Source organism: Misgurnus anguillicaudatus, chromosome 24 (assembly GCF_027580225.2).
Source record: "Misgurnus anguillicaudatus chromosome 24, ASM2758022v2, whole genome shotgun sequence".
Taxonomy (NCBI): Eukaryota; Metazoa; Chordata; class Actinopteri; order Cypriniformes; family Cobitidae; genus Misgurnus; species Misgurnus anguillicaudatus.
The window spans coordinates 47,990,402-48,008,955 of record NC_073360.2 but is presented as its reverse complement, the minus strand read 5'-3'; the positions used below and the strand labels follow the sequence as shown (position 1 = coordinate 48,008,955).

General features: G+C 41.5%; 1 protein-coding gene and 1 pseudogene across 1 annotated transcript in view; both read right to left on the bottom strand.

The window, feature by feature from the left end:
* The window catches only part of LOC141361725 (protein NLRC3-like), an 83,432-nt gene that overhangs the window by 4,549 nt on the left and 60,329 nt on the right, over nt 1-18,554 (bottom strand). The gene's annotated exons all lie outside the window — the stretch shown is intronic.
* Nucleotides 1,399-14,777, bottom strand: LOC141361555 (uncharacterized; annotated as a pseudogene).

Below are 18,554 nucleotides of genomic sequence, written 5' to 3'. Positions count from 1 at the left end.
TAATTGACTCTCTTTTTCCTCGCCCTCGGATGTTTCCTCAACGGTGGATCAGACTGGGTAAGCAATTTCAATTCAATTCAATTCAATTTTATTTATATAGCGCTTTTCACAATACTCAATTGTTTCAAAGCAGCTTTACATTAATAGAAGCAGTAAAAGCAGAGAAAAACGACAGATAGCATAACATAATACACAATAGCATAAGCAGTCAAATTTGCTGCGGCTATGACGCAACATTATGAGCGAGCGTATTACTAATGTAACGTCTAGGAGAAGAAGCTAAGTTAAGCCCAAGCAGGCTACCTCCCCGGGTTAAAAAAACCCCTAGGAGAAAAAAAAACAAAAACCCCGGGTTGTTTAGCCGAGGAAATAAAAATAAAAAGTCCTAGGAGGGAAAAACCCTTGGGAGATATACATCTATATACACACATATAAACGGATAAGGAGCATAAGCGGAGATTAAGCGGAGATTAAGCGGATATTAAGCGGGTCCTGCCGGTGGTCGTTGGTCAGGCATCAGCTGGGCATCACATTGAAGGATGACTAGTAGATCAGAGGTGTGCCGACTTTCACATCTACCGGAACTGGGTCTGTTTGTCCCATTGTCCTCAGGGTCAATGGGACCCAGGGACAAGACAGGGAGAGAAAAACAAAATCATATTAGCGTAGGGGCCGTTCACATGTAATGAAGTGTCACACAGTGATGTGGTTTAATCAGCTTAGTTTCAGACAGACTAACTATTGCGGCATAATTATATTATCCACAGTTGAGGATTTTGCAAATTGGGGGCCCACTGCGACGGTATATATGGTAACTAAGGGTCACCTTCCGATTTTTAAGAGAAAATGAAACCTGTCAACCCGTTTTACTAAGGCCGGAAGCCCCACTGTCGTCGTTAATGCAGGTTCAGTGGCAAACGGGTTTATATTGCATACTATTTACAAGATCACGAGAAAACGCCAACATTGCAACCTGACCATACGTGTCAACCCGTTTGACTAAGGCTGGAGGCCCCACTGTCGTCGTTAATGCAGGATCAGTGGCAAACGGGTCTGTATGGCATACTATTCGCTATACAAAGAAAGCGCCAAAATCACAACCCAACCATGCGTGCCAACCCGTTTGACTAAGGCCAAAAGCCCCACTGTCGTTGTTAATGCAGGTTCAGTGGCAAACGGGTCTGTATGGCATACTATTTGCAATACAAAGAAAGCGCCAAAATCACAACCCAACCATTCGTGCCAACCCGTTTGACTAAGGCTTGATGCCCCACTGTCGTCGTTAATGCAGGTTCAGTGGCAAACGGGTTTGTATGGCATACTATTTGCAATACAAAGAAAGCGCCAAAATACCAACCTAACCAGACGTGACAACCCGTTTGACTAAGGCTGAAAGCCCCACTGTCGTCGTTAATGCAGGTTCAGTGGCAAACGGGTCTGTATGGCATACTATTCGCAATACAAAGAAAGCGCCAAAATCACAACCCAACCATACGTGCCAACCCGTTTGACTAAGGCTGGAGGCCCCACTGTCGTCGTTAATGCAGGTTCAGTGGCAAACGGGTCTGTATGGCATACTATTCGCAATACAAAGAAAGCTCCAAAATCACAACCCAACCATACGTGCCAACCCGTTTGACTAAGGCTGGAGGCCCCACTGTCGTCGTTAATGCAGGTTCAGTGGCAAACGGGTCTGTATGGCATACTATTTGCAATACAAAGAAAGCGCCAAAATCACAACCCAACCATACGTGCCAACCCGTTTTACTAAGGCTGGAGGCCCCACTGTCGTCGTTAATGCAGGTTCAGTGGCAAACGGGTTTGTATGGCATACTATTCACAAGAACACGAAAGTTCCAAAATCGCAATCCGACTATAGGTTAAGATAAGGTTTTTATTTATTTATTTGGTTGGTCTGTGTTATGACCGCGAGTGCTTTGTTCCGTACAGATAACTATTTCGAGTTAAGTGCTTTTGCTGGACAAATTTTGCGAATGCTTTGTTGAAGAGAAGGGTTTTGGGTCTGGATTTGAGGTGATCGGCTGTGTCTGATTCTCGGACATCGGTTGGTGGATCGTTCCAGAGCTTGGGGGCTAAGTAGGAAAATGGCCTTCCACTTTTAGACACTTTTGATAGTCTAGGGATAATCAAGAGACCAGAATTTTGCGACCGTAGTGTGCGTGATGGATTGTATTCTGATAGTAATTCTCTAAGATATGAGGGTGCTAGGCCATTTAAAGCTTTGTAGGTGATTAGTGATATTTTAAATTGTATGCGATATTTAACTGGTAGCCAGTGTAAAGATGCCAGAATTGGGCTTATGTGGTCATACTTTTTAGATCGAGTAAGTACCCTTGCGGTAGCGTTTTGAACTAGCTGAAGCTTGTTTACTTGATTTGCATGGCATCCCCCGAGTAGCGAGTTACAATAGTCTATTCTAGAGGTCATAAAAGCATGGATAAGCTTCTCTGCGTCAGATGTAGACAGTATATGGCGTATTTTCGAGATATTTCTAAGATGGAAGAATGCTGTGCAGCAGACGTTGGCGATATGACTATCGAAGGATAAGTTGCTGTCGAACATCACACCTAAGTTCCTAACCGTGGAAGATGGCACCACAGTGCAGCCATCTATGTGCAACTTGTAATCTGACATATTATGTTTGTAGCGATTCGGTTCAATAATGAGTATCTCTGTCTTATTGGAGCTTAAGAAAGTTATGTGCCATCCAGTCACTAACATCGCTAAGGCAGTCTGTTAGCTTAGAAAACGTGTGTGTTTCGCTGGGATGTGAGGAGATGTAAAGCTGGGTATCATCCGCATAGCAGTGAAAACTTATGTTATGTTTCCTGATAATGTCTCCTAGAGGTAACATGTATAACGAGAACAGGATAGGACCTAAAACCGAACCCTGCGGTACACCGTATTTAACCAGGGAGTGATATGACTCTTCCTCGTTTACATAAACAAAGTGATAGCGATTGGTTAGATACGACCTAAACCAGGCTAACGCCTGACCACTGATACCAACATAGTTTTCTAGTCTATTGAGTAAGATTGTATGATCTATTGTGTCAAAGGCTGCACTAAGGTCTAATAATATAAGAATTGAGATTTCACCACGATCAGATGTTAATAGGAGGTCATTTGTAACTCTAAGCAACACTGTCTCTGTGCTATGGTGGGGCCTGAATCCTGATTGGAACTTTTCATATGTACTATTATTTGTCAAGAATGTGCGTAACTGGCTTGCCACTACCTTTTCTAATATTTTCGAAAGAAAAGGGAGATTTGAGATTGGTCTAAAGTTATTAAGCTCTCCCTGATCAAGCTGTGGTTTTTTAATCAGCGGTTTAATAACTGCTAGTTTGAAAGCTGTTGGAACGTATCCTATTTCTAGCGATGAGTTAAAGATATTTAGAACCGGGGTTGACACTACAGGGAATACCTCTTTAAGCAGTTTTGTGGGAACGGGGTCTAATATACAGGATGATGATTTGGATGATGTAACTAGTCTAGAGAGCTCATCTATTGTAGTAGGTTTAAATGAATCAAGATGTTCGTATGGTAGTCTAGTGTTAAGTGAACTAACGGGTAGAGTGGTGGCTGCCTGGGTAGCTACGATGTTTTCCCTTATAGCCGTAATTTTGTTAGAAAAGAAGTTCATGAAGTCGTTACTATTGTGTTGAAGTTTACTATTGGTTTCTGTTTGTTCTTTATTTCTAGTCAGTTTTGCAACGGTGCTGAAGAGGAAACGAGGGTTATTATGATTCTCATTTATAAGCTTGCTAAGATATTTAGATCTGGCGGTTTTAATAGCCTGTCTGTAGTGTTTAACACTCTCTTTCCATGCTGCACGCCATACCTCTAACTTTGTGCTTCTATAATTTCTTTCCATTTTCCTAGTTGCCTTTTTGAGTGCTGCGGTGTGATGATCATACCATGGAGCTGGCGGTTTTTCTTTGATTCTCTTTTTTCGAATGGGAGCAACGGCATCCAATGTGTTAGAACAGACATTGTTTAGGTTTTCTATTACAATATCTAGATCGTCACAGTTATCTGCTACATGTTTAATTTGGGACAGGTCTGGAAGAGTCCTAATAAAGCTATCTTTAGTGGTGGCAATTATTGTTCTGGCTAATCTGTAGCATGTTGTGGATTGAGTGATCCTATCTAGAAGTACAGTGTATGACACAAGGTAATGGTCAGAAACTGCATCACTCTGAGGTGATTTTTGGTGTCATTAATATTGAGCCCGAGTGACAGAATTAAGTCTAATGTGTGCTTACGAGTATGCGTTGGCCCTGTCACGTTTTGTCTAATATTGAGAGAATTTAGAACATCCATAAATGCACGTCCTAATGCATCTTTTGGGTTATCCACATGAATATTAAAATCACCAACGATAAGAGCTTTATCTACAGTGACTACAAGCTCATACAGGAAATCTGCTATTTCTTTAAGGAAATCTGCATGGTGGCCCGGAGGTCTATAGATTGTAGCTAAGGCAAAAGAGAGCTGTTTGTGGTTACGATCGGTTATTTCCATATTTAACAACATTAGTTCAAATGATTTAAATTTTACTTCAGATTTTTGGTTTACTTTAAAAATTTTGTTGTATATTGTAGCTACACCACCCCCTCTCCCCTTTAATCGAGGTTCATGTTTATAATAATAGTCTTGTGGGGTGGATTCGTTTAAACTAATGTAGTCGTCTGCTTTAAGCCAGGTTTCTGTTAAACAGAGTGCATCTAAGTTTTGGTCTGTAACTATTTCATTGACAATAGGTTCTTTATTGGTAAGCGATCTAATGTTAAGAAGGCCGAATTTTAACATTCGAGGTTCATCTGTTAAAGTATTGTTGTCTAATTTTATCTTAATCAGATTTGTACCAGATGTGGCAAGCGGTGCTCTGTATTTATTTGTTCGGGGAACAGATACAGTTGAAATGTGTTGATATTCTGGTAAGATTGACTCGAAGTGCTGGGATATAAGTGATCTTGACATATCACGGCAGCTAACAGACGGACAGTTAAGCCAAACCATCTGTTTCCTGACTTGTACCCTGGATAGTCAGACTGTATTAGAAGTAAGACTATTGGTCAGATTTATAGAGAGAATCGCCCTTCCTTCCTGAGATGGATGGAGGCCATCTCTCTTTAGCAGGTCAGGTCTCCCCCGAAAATGCTTCCAATTGTCTATAAACCCTACGTTATGCTGAGGGCACCATTTTGACATACAGTCGTGAAGAGACAATAATCTACTGTAAGTTTCATCCCCCCGGTAGGCGGGGAGGGGACCAGAGCATATTACATTGTCTGACATTGTTTTAGCAATTTCACATATCTCTTTAATATTATCTTTGGTGATCTCCGACTGGCGGAGTCTGGTGTCATTCGTGCCGGCGTGAATAACAATTTTAGAAAACTTATGCTTAGCATTAGCCAGCACTTTAAGTTTTGATCTAATGTCTGAAGACCTGGCTCCCGGTATACAATCGACTATGGTGGCTGGTGCCTCAATGTTCGCGTTCCTAAGTATCGAATCTCTAATGACCAAGGCACTTTTAACAGACGTCTCAGTCGGTGTATTGCTTAGAATATCGAACCTGTTTGAAATTACCAGGGGGGTCTTGGGTGGGCACCTGAAAAGACTTTGCCGCCTGACAGTCACCCAGTTAGTCGGCCCCCTTGACTCAGATGATGGAACAGAGCTATGTGTATTACGTTTAACACTAGGCGCACCCGAAACAGTGTTTGTAGCATTAGCGGTATTAGCGTTTGTAGCATTAGCGGTATTAGCGTTTGTAGCATTAGCGGTATTAGCGTTTGTAGCATTAGCGGTATTAGCGTTTGTAGCATTAGCGGTATTAGCATTTGTAGCATTAGTGGTATTAGCGTTTGTAGCATTAGCGGTATTGCTGTCATCAACTAGCGTTTGGATGCGCGCTTCTAGTTCTGCAATCTTCTCCGTCAGCCTTACTACTTCAATACACTTAGCACAAGTAAACCCCTCTGTGCTGATGGAAGAAGCTAAACTGTACATGTGGCAAGTAATGCAGGTTACAATAACAAGCGGAGTCTTACCGCTTTCATGTTGGGTGGTGGCGTCTTCGGTCACCTGGATGCGGTCCGTGAAGCTACATCGCGAGGGAAGCTCGCTCGCAGCACGCCCCGATCGCCTGCGGACGTCTGTAGCCAGTGTGATGTGAGGCACGCTGAATCTGCGACAGCCGGGGCAGCAGCTCCTCCACGGCTTCCTGATCGCTTTCATTCTGGGCGATGGCGTCTCCGTTCCCTCGAGCGCGGTCCGTGAAGCTGCACCGCGTAGGGTGTTCGCTTTTTGCACTTCTCGGTCGCTTGTGGATGTCTGGAGCCTGGGTAAACTGGGCGCTGTACGTCGCGTAGGATCTGCGATAACCGGGTATCAACTGCTCCACAGCTTCCCGCTCAGGTGAGGACAGGTCTGAATAGCATACATTGGATGAGTCCGCCATTAGATCGGCAAAATGGTAACTAAAACCGGCACCTGTTTGTTGATGCTAGCGGGCTATATGCTAACACTGGGTGTTTAGCAGTGATAAATCGTTTCACGTGGTAGTACTGCTCAATAGTCGTCACGGTAAAGTATTCTTGAGATAAACGAATATGTTATATTATATAAATAGGAACAAGGTAGTCAGAAAATAGGATTTGGATGATAAACTCGACAGAGCTCTGATGCACGATGCTCACTCTGACCAATCACGTGACCAATCCTAGCAGGGGCTACAGTTCGTATCACGGTGAGTAACTTATTTTCCGTTCTCGGCCTGGCGCCGAATGAGGTAAGTTCAACTCGTATAACGATGCGTATCTGGCTTTACAGGTTTGCTGGGCGTAAGGTCGTACCCGGTAGGTTCAACTGACATAACGGTGAGTATCTTCCTTTTCAGGTTTTCCGCTTGACGTCGGACGAGGTAAGTATAACTTGTACAACGGTGAGTGGGGTCACACTAGGGTGGCGGTAGCCTTGGCTCTCATCACAGGGAGTATCTCACGTTTCAGGATTTCGGGGCTTCGAGTCGGTTAGGGGAGTGATAGGCTTTAGCTCGTATCACAATGGGTATTCTACTTTTCGGGGTTTCTGGGCTTTACGAGTGGTGCTAGGTAAGTGATGGCTTGGATCGTGTCACAGGTAATATTACTAGGTACCAGGGGGCAAGGAGATGTAAAGGCTGAGGTCATACGTCACCACTCTTATGCAACGCAGCGCAACACAGGGGCGGGGCCTCTCCAGTCACTGGGGTCGCGACGACACCTTGCTATCTGTGAATCCACCTAATGGTCCACACGTCCTCTTCCCGTTCTCCTAGGGCAGGCGAAGATCTAGACAGAAATAGCAGGCGTGAATATATTCAAGTCGCACACAATGCCCACACAGCGCCGGGCCCTCCGCTTCCCTCTTACAGTTCTTCCACCAGCAGGTGCCCAAATGACTTCTTACTTTCCCCCCCTATACCTTAGTCAGGATCGTGGTGGTGTACATGAAGCAAAGCCAGCGACGAATTACACTTTTGAGTTGGGGCCTACGACGGCGTAACAACTCCCAATGAAGTCTACAGACACTGGTCCTTTCCTAAGAAGATTACAGACATCAAGAACACGACACCACACTGCAAACTTAGTGTACTCACGTTAGATGATCACTCAGGCACTACACAGCACACACTCCGGTGAATGAATAGGGTCTGTACTCTTCCATGGGCGCAAACCAGCGCTGAAGGAAAGGGAGAAAGATCTTACTAATGATGCCGACGAGGTCCCAGACGCGTTCGGATATTTCGCTGGCCTTCGCCTGTGAACACACTTGGCCCCCGGTTCACCCACCTACTACACACTGGGTGGGGCCGACAAGATAGTAAAGCACACACTCCTTTAAGAAGTTACGAATTATCGTATGCACAAATCTGAGGTTACTCACACTTCCGCTGTTTTCAGATCACCACATGCAATTCCCTGCTCGCCAACCCACTTCACACTCAGTGGGGCCGCTAAAGGATGATACAACACACACTCCTTTAATAGATTACGAATTATCGTATGCAGAACATGGGGTTACTCACACGTCCGTTGTTTCCGATCACCACTTGTAGTTCCCGGCTCACCCACCCGCTTCACACTCGGTGGGGCCGCTAAAAGGTAAAACACACACCCCTTTAATAGGACAACCGTCCTGCACACTTAACAGCGGCTACTCACGATTCCGGGATCGCTGAACGCCGTCCCTCTCTCCTCCAGGAGGCTTTAAATGTTGACAACACAAAGGATGCAGTCTGCCCAACGTTGTCCACATGTAGCGGTAATCCAATGTTCATAAACAGCTTAACTGTTTAACGATGTATTTCCTGTGTACAGGTCTGCAACACTCGCCCACTGTGATCTCCTCACACAACGACTCGGCCCGTTACTACTCCCAGCGATCTTCTTCCATGCAAAACGAACACTTCCTGGTTCCTTTCAACTCTCACTTATATACTCCCTACCCAGCGTGACTCACCCAATCGCCGTTCGCCAAGTTAACGGCGCAGCTGCAAGTTGTTCTGAGTGATTGCGGGGATCCCCGGGAAACCCGGAAGTGACAGTGTTTCTACTAATGGGTCCGGGCGGAACCCCTCTCCGCCTCCTTTTGGTTCCGCCCCATCGAAGTCACTCCGTGACATAAACCACATGAACATTTCTTCATAAATCTGTATTGAGTTCATGACTCACACAGGTATTTGATGTAAAAATCTTCCTCTATTACAGGAGGAATATCAGCTGGAGATAACATAACTCTGAAGGAAATTGAAATGAATCATAACTAATTATAACTAACATGTCTTTTCCTTACAGGTTTGAACATTCTTACAGCTTTTGACAACAAAATGTGTTGAAATAGAGGAAGTACGTGTGGTTTAAATTATTTTAATTTAAACCCCATGACTTGTTAAAGCTGAGGTTATCAAGAAAGTTAAATTTGGTTTTGTCTGCATGGTAACAGAGAGGAGTTGCTGAATTGCAGATATGAAGAATAAATCATATTAGAGATAAATGATGTGACTAAGTCATGTAACTATCCTATATAAACTCTTATATTCTTTCTGATGAGGAGGATTCAGTCGTGATTAAATCATATTCAAAGACATTGACTGGAGTCTGTCAAGTTGAACACATGATCTTATTTCCTAAAGTGTTTGTGTTCATTAGGGGTGGGAATCGTTTGGACCCTCATGAATCGATTCATACAGTTGAAAGAAAAAGTATGTGAACCATTTGGGCTTACTTGGATTTCTTCATAAATTGGTCATAAAATGTGTTCTGGGGCCGTATTCACAAAAAATTTTATCTTACCACTAAGAGTACTCCCAAATCGCACTAAAAGATTGTAGCTAGGAGTTTTCTCTTAAAAGTTATTCACAACGCCTTTCAGACCTACTTTTAGTAAGGAAAACTAAGAGTGAGTCTTCATTGCTACGGATGACGTCAATTCTCATGCATGAGCTACCTCGCAATGACCACGGTGATTGGTTGTTAGATGACAGGGCTGTCATGGGGAACATAACACAGACGCACCAAATCATGGAATTACAACATCGAAATATGTCTGTGTCCTACACAAAATAATAATAGTAATGCCATCGAAATGCATATATAAAAGAAAAGTCGTGAATGAAATTAAATTAAATCAAGGTATACCCAAATGAAAACCGCCATTTGCCTAATAATAAAAAACGACATTGCATTAACGCTTGATTAATTTACATCCTATTAGCCTAAATAGACTACTTAAAGCAAGGAAATGTTGCCCATATTGAAGAAGCCTAATAAATAAATGACGGTGAATTATGAAGTCGCCAAAACAGAAAAAAAAGCCCAACTGGATGCAGGATCAGTTACTGCTGCTGGCCCAGTTGGCGCTGGAAAAAAGAAACGTAATAAAAGGGAAATTCGGCACAAGATATCAAGCAAAACTAAGCGTGAGACATGCGAGACAGTGATGCGCGGGTCAATGTACAAAACAACCGCCACCCGACCAACATTTTCAACTAACCCTCCCGCAACTCGGACCGCATTTTTTTTAAAGTAGTAATTGTTTAAAATAGTTAACTGGCATCTTTATTTCAAACGACCCGACCGACCTCGACCCGAATATCATAAAAAATATTTTTTGATGACTCATAACCGCGGGTGACCGCAGGCACCCGCTCATTTCGGATGAACCCGCACATCACTGGGGAGAGGATTTGTTTGCAGATCAATGCAGCATTCCTGCTTATGTCGCGGAACCCGTTCGACTGCGAGAGGCAGTGGTATACATTACAATCGCTGTCAAGGGTTGAGATTGCAGCCTTTAAACGGGCAAGCATGGCAAGCATGGCAACAGGTTGGCGTACAATATTAAATATATAATATCATTATTGTTTCATGTAATTCTAAAAACTTGCTTTTCATGAATGTAATGAATTGTGAAAGAAATGTCATAAACAATATGCTTACATTAAAGTGTGCTTTTAAGTCTAGGCAGAGGTGTCATGTAACGAAGTACAAATACTTCGTTACCTTACTTAAGTAGATATTTTGGGTATCTATACTTTACTGAAGTAATTATTTTTCAGACGACTTTTTACTTCTACTCCTTACATTTTCACGCAATTATCTGTACTTTCTACTCCTTACATTTTAAAAATCGCCTCGTTACTTCTATTAATTTCGACTTGTTTTCATTTTTTTAGAGAAAAATGATGAGAAGTATAAACATACACCATTCCGACACCCTATTGGTTTGTACGCAATCCCCCCCCCAACTGACTGCAGATGATCAAAAGTTTGTTCGATAACGCTGCAAAGATAAACATAAAAGAACCGCGAGAGCGATTAGAAAGCATGCGGAGCAGTTTGCTCTCCCGATGGCAAGGCAAGGCAAGGCAAGTTTATTTCTATAGCACATTTCATACACAAAGGTCATTCAAAGTGCTTTACATAGAAATGAGAAAACAAAAATCAAAGATACATGAATTTAAACTATCAATTAAAAGAAAATAAATGTGATTTTAATAAAAACTGTTTAAATGTGTGAAAAAGAATAAAACAGGAATAAAAGTATAAAACAGTTAAAAATAAGATTAAAAACAAGAGAAATAGAAAATAATTAAAATAGTGCATATATAATATAGTGCAATCAGTTCGGACGCAGCATAGTGCTCATTCAGTAAATGCATAGCTAAACAGATGTGTTTTGAGTCTGGATTTGAATGTGGCTACTGTTGGAGCACATCTGATCTCTTCTGGAAGCTGGTTCCAGCTGCGACTGGCATAATAGCTAAAAGCTGACTCTCCTTGCTTTGAGTGAACCCTTGGTATTTCTAGCTGATGTGATCCTAATGATCTGAGTGATCTGATGGGTTTATATTCAATGAGCATATCAGCAATGTATTGAGGTCCTAGTCCATTGAGTGATTTATATACCATTAATAATACTTTAAAATCAATCCTAAATGTAACTGGTAGCCAGTGTAGAGACCTGAGGACTGGTGTGATATGTTCATATTTTCTGGTTCTGCTCAGAATCCTGGCAGCAGCGTTCTGAATGAGCTGGAGCTGTCTAATGGTCTTTTTGGGAAGGCCAGTGAGGAGGCCATTACAATAATCCACCCTGCTGGTGATGAAAGCATGCACAAGTTTCTCTAAGTCTTGTCTGGAAACAAAGCATCTAATTCTTGCGATATTTTTGAGATGATAGTATGCTGATTTAGTTATTGCTTTGACATGACTACTGAAACTAAGGTCAGACTCCAGAATCACACCAAGATTCCTGACTTGATTTTTAGTTGTTTGACCCCTAGCGTCAAGGTATGCATTCACCTTGAGAACTTCATCTTTGTTTCCAAACGCAATGACTTCAGTTTTCTCTTTGTTTAACTGAAGAAAGTTTTGGCACATCCAACTGTTAACTTCATCAATGCATTTGCACAGGGAGTCAATGGCGCTGTAGTCATTTGGGGATAGAGCTAAGTAGATCTGAGTGTCGTCTGCATAACTGTGATAGGCAATTTTGTTCTCTCTCATTATTTGGCTTAGTGGGAGCATATACAGGTTGAACAGGAGTGGCGCAAGAATTGAGCCTTGCGGGACTCCGCATGTCATGGATGTCCACTCAGATTTATGGCCACCTATACTTACATAATAACCTCTCCCTTCTAAGTATGACTTGAACCATTTCAGGACCACCCCAGAAAGCCCGACCCAGTTTTCCAGCCTGTCAAGAAGTATGTTGTGATCGACAGTGTGAGGTCGAGTAGCACCAGCACTGATGGTTTGCCTGTGTCTGTGTTGAGGCGAATATCATTTATTATCTTTATGAGCGCTGTCTCTGTACTGTGGTGTGGTCTGAAACCAGATTGAAAAATGTCAAAGTAACCATTAGAAATTAAGAATTTGTTCAGCTGATTGAAAACAACTTTTTCAATGATCTTGCCTATGAAAGGAAGATTTGAGATTGGTCTGTAGTTGCTCAATACAGTGTTATCTAGGTTGCTCTTTTTCAGGAGGGGCTTAACAACTGCAGTTTTAAGGGACTTTGGAAAAGTCCCAGAGTTAAGTGATGAATTTACCACTTTTAGGAGATCTGCTTCTAAACAGTTAAAGACACTTTTGAAAAAACATGTTGGGAGTGTGTCAAGGGCACAGGTTGATGTTTTAAGATGCTGTACTGTTTCTTCCAAAATTTTACCATCAACTGCTTCGAAATCAGACATCATAACTACTTTCTGATGTTGTGGTCTGATTTGTCTGACCCTGGCGCAGCTCAAGGATGTGCTGATCACCTTTCTGATATTATTGATTTTCTCAGAAAAGAAGTTAGCAAACTCACTACATTTGCTGTCTGAGAGCATTTCACTTGGAATGTGACTTGGGGGGGGTTGTTAGTCTCTCTATAGTAGCAAAAAGAGTGTGTGTGTTATTTATGTTTTTGTTTATAATATTTGAAAAGAAAGTCTGTCTAGTTTTGCCTAGTTCCACACTGAAAGCACGAAGGCTGTCTTTATAGATATTATAATGGACTACAAGTTTTGTCTTCCGCCACATGCGCTCAGCTTTTCTGCATTGTCTCTACATATTCTGCACCTCTGTTGAGTTTCTCCAAGGTGATTTTTGCCTGCCATTCTTCTTCCTGACTTTTACAGGAGCAATATCATCGATTACACTCTTAACTTTAGAATTAAAGGAATCAAGGAGAAAATCAACAGAGTCTGCAGATATGCTTGGTGTTAAAGATATAGCCTTCATAAACAGCACACTGGTGTTCTCATTTAAGGATCTCTTTTTGACAGACACAGATCTAGTTTCAATAGTAGGAGAGATTAATATATCAAAGAAAATACAGAAATGATCAGACAGTGCTACATCCTTAATAACAACTGATGAAATGTTTACACACTTACTGATAATAAAATCTAGAGTGTGTCCACGATTGTGTGTGGGTCCATGTACATGTTGAGTCAGATCAAAAGTATTTAAAACAGCTGTGACATCTTTTGTCATAATGCTTTCTGGCTTATCTATGTGAATGTTAAAATCTCCAGCAATAGCAAAACAGTCAAACTCTGAGGAAATCGTTGATAACAGTTCTGTAAAGTCCTCAACAAATGCTGGAGAGTATTTTGGGGGCCTGTAAATAATGATCAGTAGAATGCGTGGGGTACCTTTCAACACAATACCTAGATGTTCAAAAGACGGGTAATTCCCAAATGACACTTGCTTACATTGATAGACATCTTTAAAAAGAGCAGCAAGACCTCCACCCCTTCTAGTAGTTCTGCAGAAACTCAAATAGGTAAAGTTAGGAGGGGCTGTTTCATTAAGGACTGTTGCACTGTAGCTTTCTTCTAGCCATGTTTCATTTAGAAACATAAAATCCAGGTTGTTTGTGGCTATTAAGTCGCTGACTAGAAGTGATTTGTTTTTAAGTGAACAGATATTTAAAAGTGCTAACTTAACAGTACAATTTTTTTCCCTAACAGAGATCTTAGTTTGACAAGTCACAGGCAGCAGATTAGATTGATTTGCCACACGATTTGATCTAGCCTTGCACTTTCTATCATGTACTAAAACAGAAATAGAGAAAGATATAGGCACACTGAGTTCCTGCTTTTGTAAACATTTGATAAAAGTATTAGTATTTTCATAGCAGGAACCCGACACACATCACTGAGAGCCATTATCAGTTGTTTTTGGTTCACCTACAGCAGATGGAGGAGGGTGTGTGCCTTGGCGTTGTGTCAGAGACCGAAGAGCTCTCACAGGACGAGGAGGGGGAACTGGGCCCACTGGCTTTGGTGGTTTTGGGGCTTGCTGTTTTCTGGTTGAAATCTGGGGGCTTGCAGCAATAGAGTGGGATAGTTTAGTTCCAGCATAAACCAGTTCCTCCATTTTTCCAGAGAAGGTCAAAAGCGGGGATGCTGGAGAGAGGAATGACATATCTAGTGAGGAGTCCTGTTGTTCTGATGTGACCGGAGGCTGTGATATGTTGTCCTGGTTTCCCTGGCTGTTTTCCAGAAAGTTGTCCTTGGGTGCTGAATCTTGGAGCCGTTCTAATCTGACACAGTCTGCCTGTAGTAAGCTCTGTGGGCAGGACTCAGCTGAGATTGTGTCCATGAGCAGTGGTTGTTGTGGCTGAGTGGTGTTATCTCTGTCCTTGTGGGATATGTCAACGTCATGTCCATTCAGGTGCTGGAGAGAAGTCCTGTGGTCATTCATACTCTGTCCAGGTGTGTGTGTGCCATTCAGGTTGAGTGGATTGGCACACACTGCTGAAGGATGATGAAGGGAGAAATAGATATTGTCCTTTAGAACTCTTGCACCCAGTCTGTTTGGGTGGATGCCATCCTGTTTAAATAGTTGTCTCTGACTCCAGAAAAGATTGAAGTTGTTGATAAAGTTCTATCCTTTTATGTTGCAGGTTTTTTGCAGCCATGTATTAAGTCCAAGCAAACGTGAAAACCTATTTGTTCCTCTTGCTGGAAGTGGTCCACTGATGAACGGCTGAGCTTTTACTGTTCTGAGTGTTTCAAAAAGTTTGTTGAAATCCCTCTTAAGGAGTTCAGATTGCTCTTTGTGAATATCATTCTTCCCCACATGAATGACAACTCGATTTACAGTCTTATGTTTCATCAGAATGTTCTTAAGTTCCCTGTTTACATCAGAAACGGTTGCTTGTGGAAGGCAGCACGTAGTTGAGTCTCTGTTGCTATAGTTTCTTATTATTGAGTCACCCAATATCAGAGTTCTGGGCTCGGATGCGCTCTGCGCTGAGTGCCGCTGTCTGCTCGATCTTGAGCGGCAGTTAGCATCAGTGTTAGCTGCTGGCTGATTTGATCGGTGTTTAGTCACATTTATCACATTTGGGGATTCCTCACTCATATTCATTAATACTTCAAATCTGTTCTCAAGATGTATAGGTGGTGGTAGAAAGTCAGTGTTTGCAATCCTTGTCCTAGCTGTATCTGGCGTAGAGGAAGCTATTGCGGCAAAATGTGATGCTCGTGACAGTCTGATTTCTCGAGTGATTTTGGGTCTTGCTCCCTGTTTGTACCATTGATTGGTGTGTTGATCATTAGATTTATGGGACTCACCGGCTGTATGCTGAGGGCGTCCATGATGACGAAGCTCTGTTGTGTGTTCCGTCTGGTTTTGTAGTCCTGTAAGTAACTTTGTTTCAAGAACAGCAATCCTTTGTAAAAGTCTGTGGCAGTTTGTGCAGCAAGTAGATTGTTGATGAGGCATTCCTTTTTCTTATCCTTTTCAATGAGGGCAGCTGTGTTTTTCCTTCTGGAATGTAAGCTGATGGCGGTGGGAGGCTAGACGGATGAAAAATTCCACTTTTTTGTAATCCTCCAGTCCCGAAAGTTTGTAAATTGACGTTGATGCCAAGCTTTGTTGTTTGAGCACTATGCTGATTTGCTGAAGTTAAAATTATAAGATAAAATATAAAAGCGATAGAGCAAAGCGCAGAGCAGTAAGCAAAAGCGTCCGAACAGTAGCAGAGCAGGAAGCTACGATGCTTTGATATCATCCGCCATCCGCTTGTACAGTAACAGAACGCGGCATTCTGTCTTCAAATGGAAAAGTAGGAAATAAAACTCGCGCATCACTTTCAGGTCAGTTCACCTTCACAAGCCTGTAATGTATAGCTGGCTGCTGACACCAACTCATCTGTGTGAATTAAATGGTGTAACAATACCAATTTATATCATGTAACTTCAGTTGTTCAACTTAAATGACATTGTGCTGCGTTGCGTTTTGAGCCATGGCAAAGATATCTATGCTAAAGACATCTGTTGTTTTGTATATGCTAATAACTACCCTAAATGTTATTTGCATTAACAAAACCTACTTAGCTGAATGCTTGAGTGTTAAATCAATCAAACAAATAATCATACATACCAACTTTTGCTTTTGTTAATATACATCAGCTGTTTCCTTAAACCTGACTTTTAATTTACTTACAAGAAAGACATAATTCTCCAAAATTGCTTGGATATATACTGACATGTAAGATCAGCTTTGTCACATTAGATTAAGCTAAAGTCCATTAGCTAACACAAGTACAGTTGCAGAAATTTCAGCTATAATATATAATTGCATATTTGTAGTTTGTGTTGCTGTCAAAATACAATTATAAATGATAACAATAGCATATTTCTATTCTCACACATACTATAGTTGTGTGTGATTTTGTTGTTTTTTAACTAAAGAGGGCACCATTGTAAAAGTTTGGCCACCAGCAGCACTGCTCTGAAGTTTGACTTTTTGCACCATTACAATATTTATAGGCAACTAGTCATCATATCTTCCTCTCTATGGAACACATGTTAATGCTCAGTAGTACACATTTATGGTTCTTTAATGCAGTGGTTATCAAACCTTTTTTTTTGCGGCCTCCCTTGTGTACAGTGGATTCCTTCGCGGCCCCCAAAAGAAAATGTACGACATAAACATTCTAAAACTTAAAATTTGAATTAAACAAAACATATTAAATTATACAATGTATTGCTTTTGTTTAGCAGCCTTATTTTTCTGAGGTTTCATTACACAGAATTTATAATAAAGTAATGTATTTTGTAAAATATTATAAAACTGGGGCCCCTGGCACCATCTCGCGGTCCCCAGTTTGAGAACCACTGCTTTGATGTATTTGTTTGCATTGTATTGAAATGTGTTCATTTTTAATGGGCATATACCGTATGTGGTTGAAAAAGATAGCCTAGTGCAGGGGTACGCAACGTTGGCCCTGGAATGCTGATGTCCTGCAGTGTTTAGCTCCAGGTCTAATCAAGCAGACCTGAACAAACTAATCAAGGTCTAAAAAGTCACCTGAAACTACAGGTAGCCAAGGTTTTATAAGGGTTGGAGCTAAAATCTGCAGGACATCGGCACTCCAGGACGGACGTTGCCTACCCCTGGCCCTAGTGCATCCCAAATTTTGTAACATTAACATTTTTAATATAACACTACAGTTATTATGGGCTTTAGAAACGTTTTTTTTAGAGGAGATAGTGTAGTGCACAAAAGGCCCCTGTGGTGCGGCCTAGGCTTTTTTCTCTAATGACATTTTTTCCTTACATTACTTTTACTTTTATACTTTAAGTAGTTTTGAAACCAGTACTTTGTCACTTTTACTTGAGTAAAAAGCTTAAGTTGATACTTCAACTTCTACAAAAGTCTTTTTAAACCTTAGTATCTATACTTCTACTTGAGTAATGAATATGAATACTTTTGACACCACTGAGTAGGCAATGCTTTTGAGTTGGTGAAACTGTCCGTGTTAAGGAGGATCAGACAGCACCTAAGCCATTTTAGGATCCTTTGTGAATAGGTCTTAGTGAGTTAAGAGTCCTCTTGACTTCTTTTAAGCTGTCCCTGGCTTAGGTGCAACTTTTGGGGCTAAAATGCTTTGTGAATTACTTTTAGTGAAAAAAATGAGGAGTCCTAAAGTTAGGAGTGACACGCCCATTATTTTTAGAAGTTGCTCCTAAATTCGCCAGTTAGGAGCTACTTTTAGCCTTAAAATTCTTTGTGAATACAGCCCCTGATCTTCATCTAAGTCACAACAATAGAGAAACACAGTCTGCTTAAACTAATACCGCACAAACATTATATGTTTTCATGTTTTTATTGAACACAACTTATTTGTGTTCAATAAAACTTTATTGTAAACATTCATAGTGCAGGGTGGAAAAAGTATGTGAAATCCTAGGCTAATGACTTCTCCAAGAGCTAATTGGAGCCAGGAGTCAGCCAACCTGGGGTCCAATCAATGTGATGAGATTGGATGTGTTGATTAAAGCTGCCCTGTCCAATAAAAAACACACACCAGTTTTCAGTTTGCTGTTCTGAAGAAGCATTGTCTGATGTGAACCATGCCTCGCAGAAAAGAGCTCTCAGAAGACCTATGATCAAGAATTGTTGACTTACATAAAACTGGAAAGGACTACAAAAGTATATCTAAAAGCCTTGATGTCCATGTGTCCACGG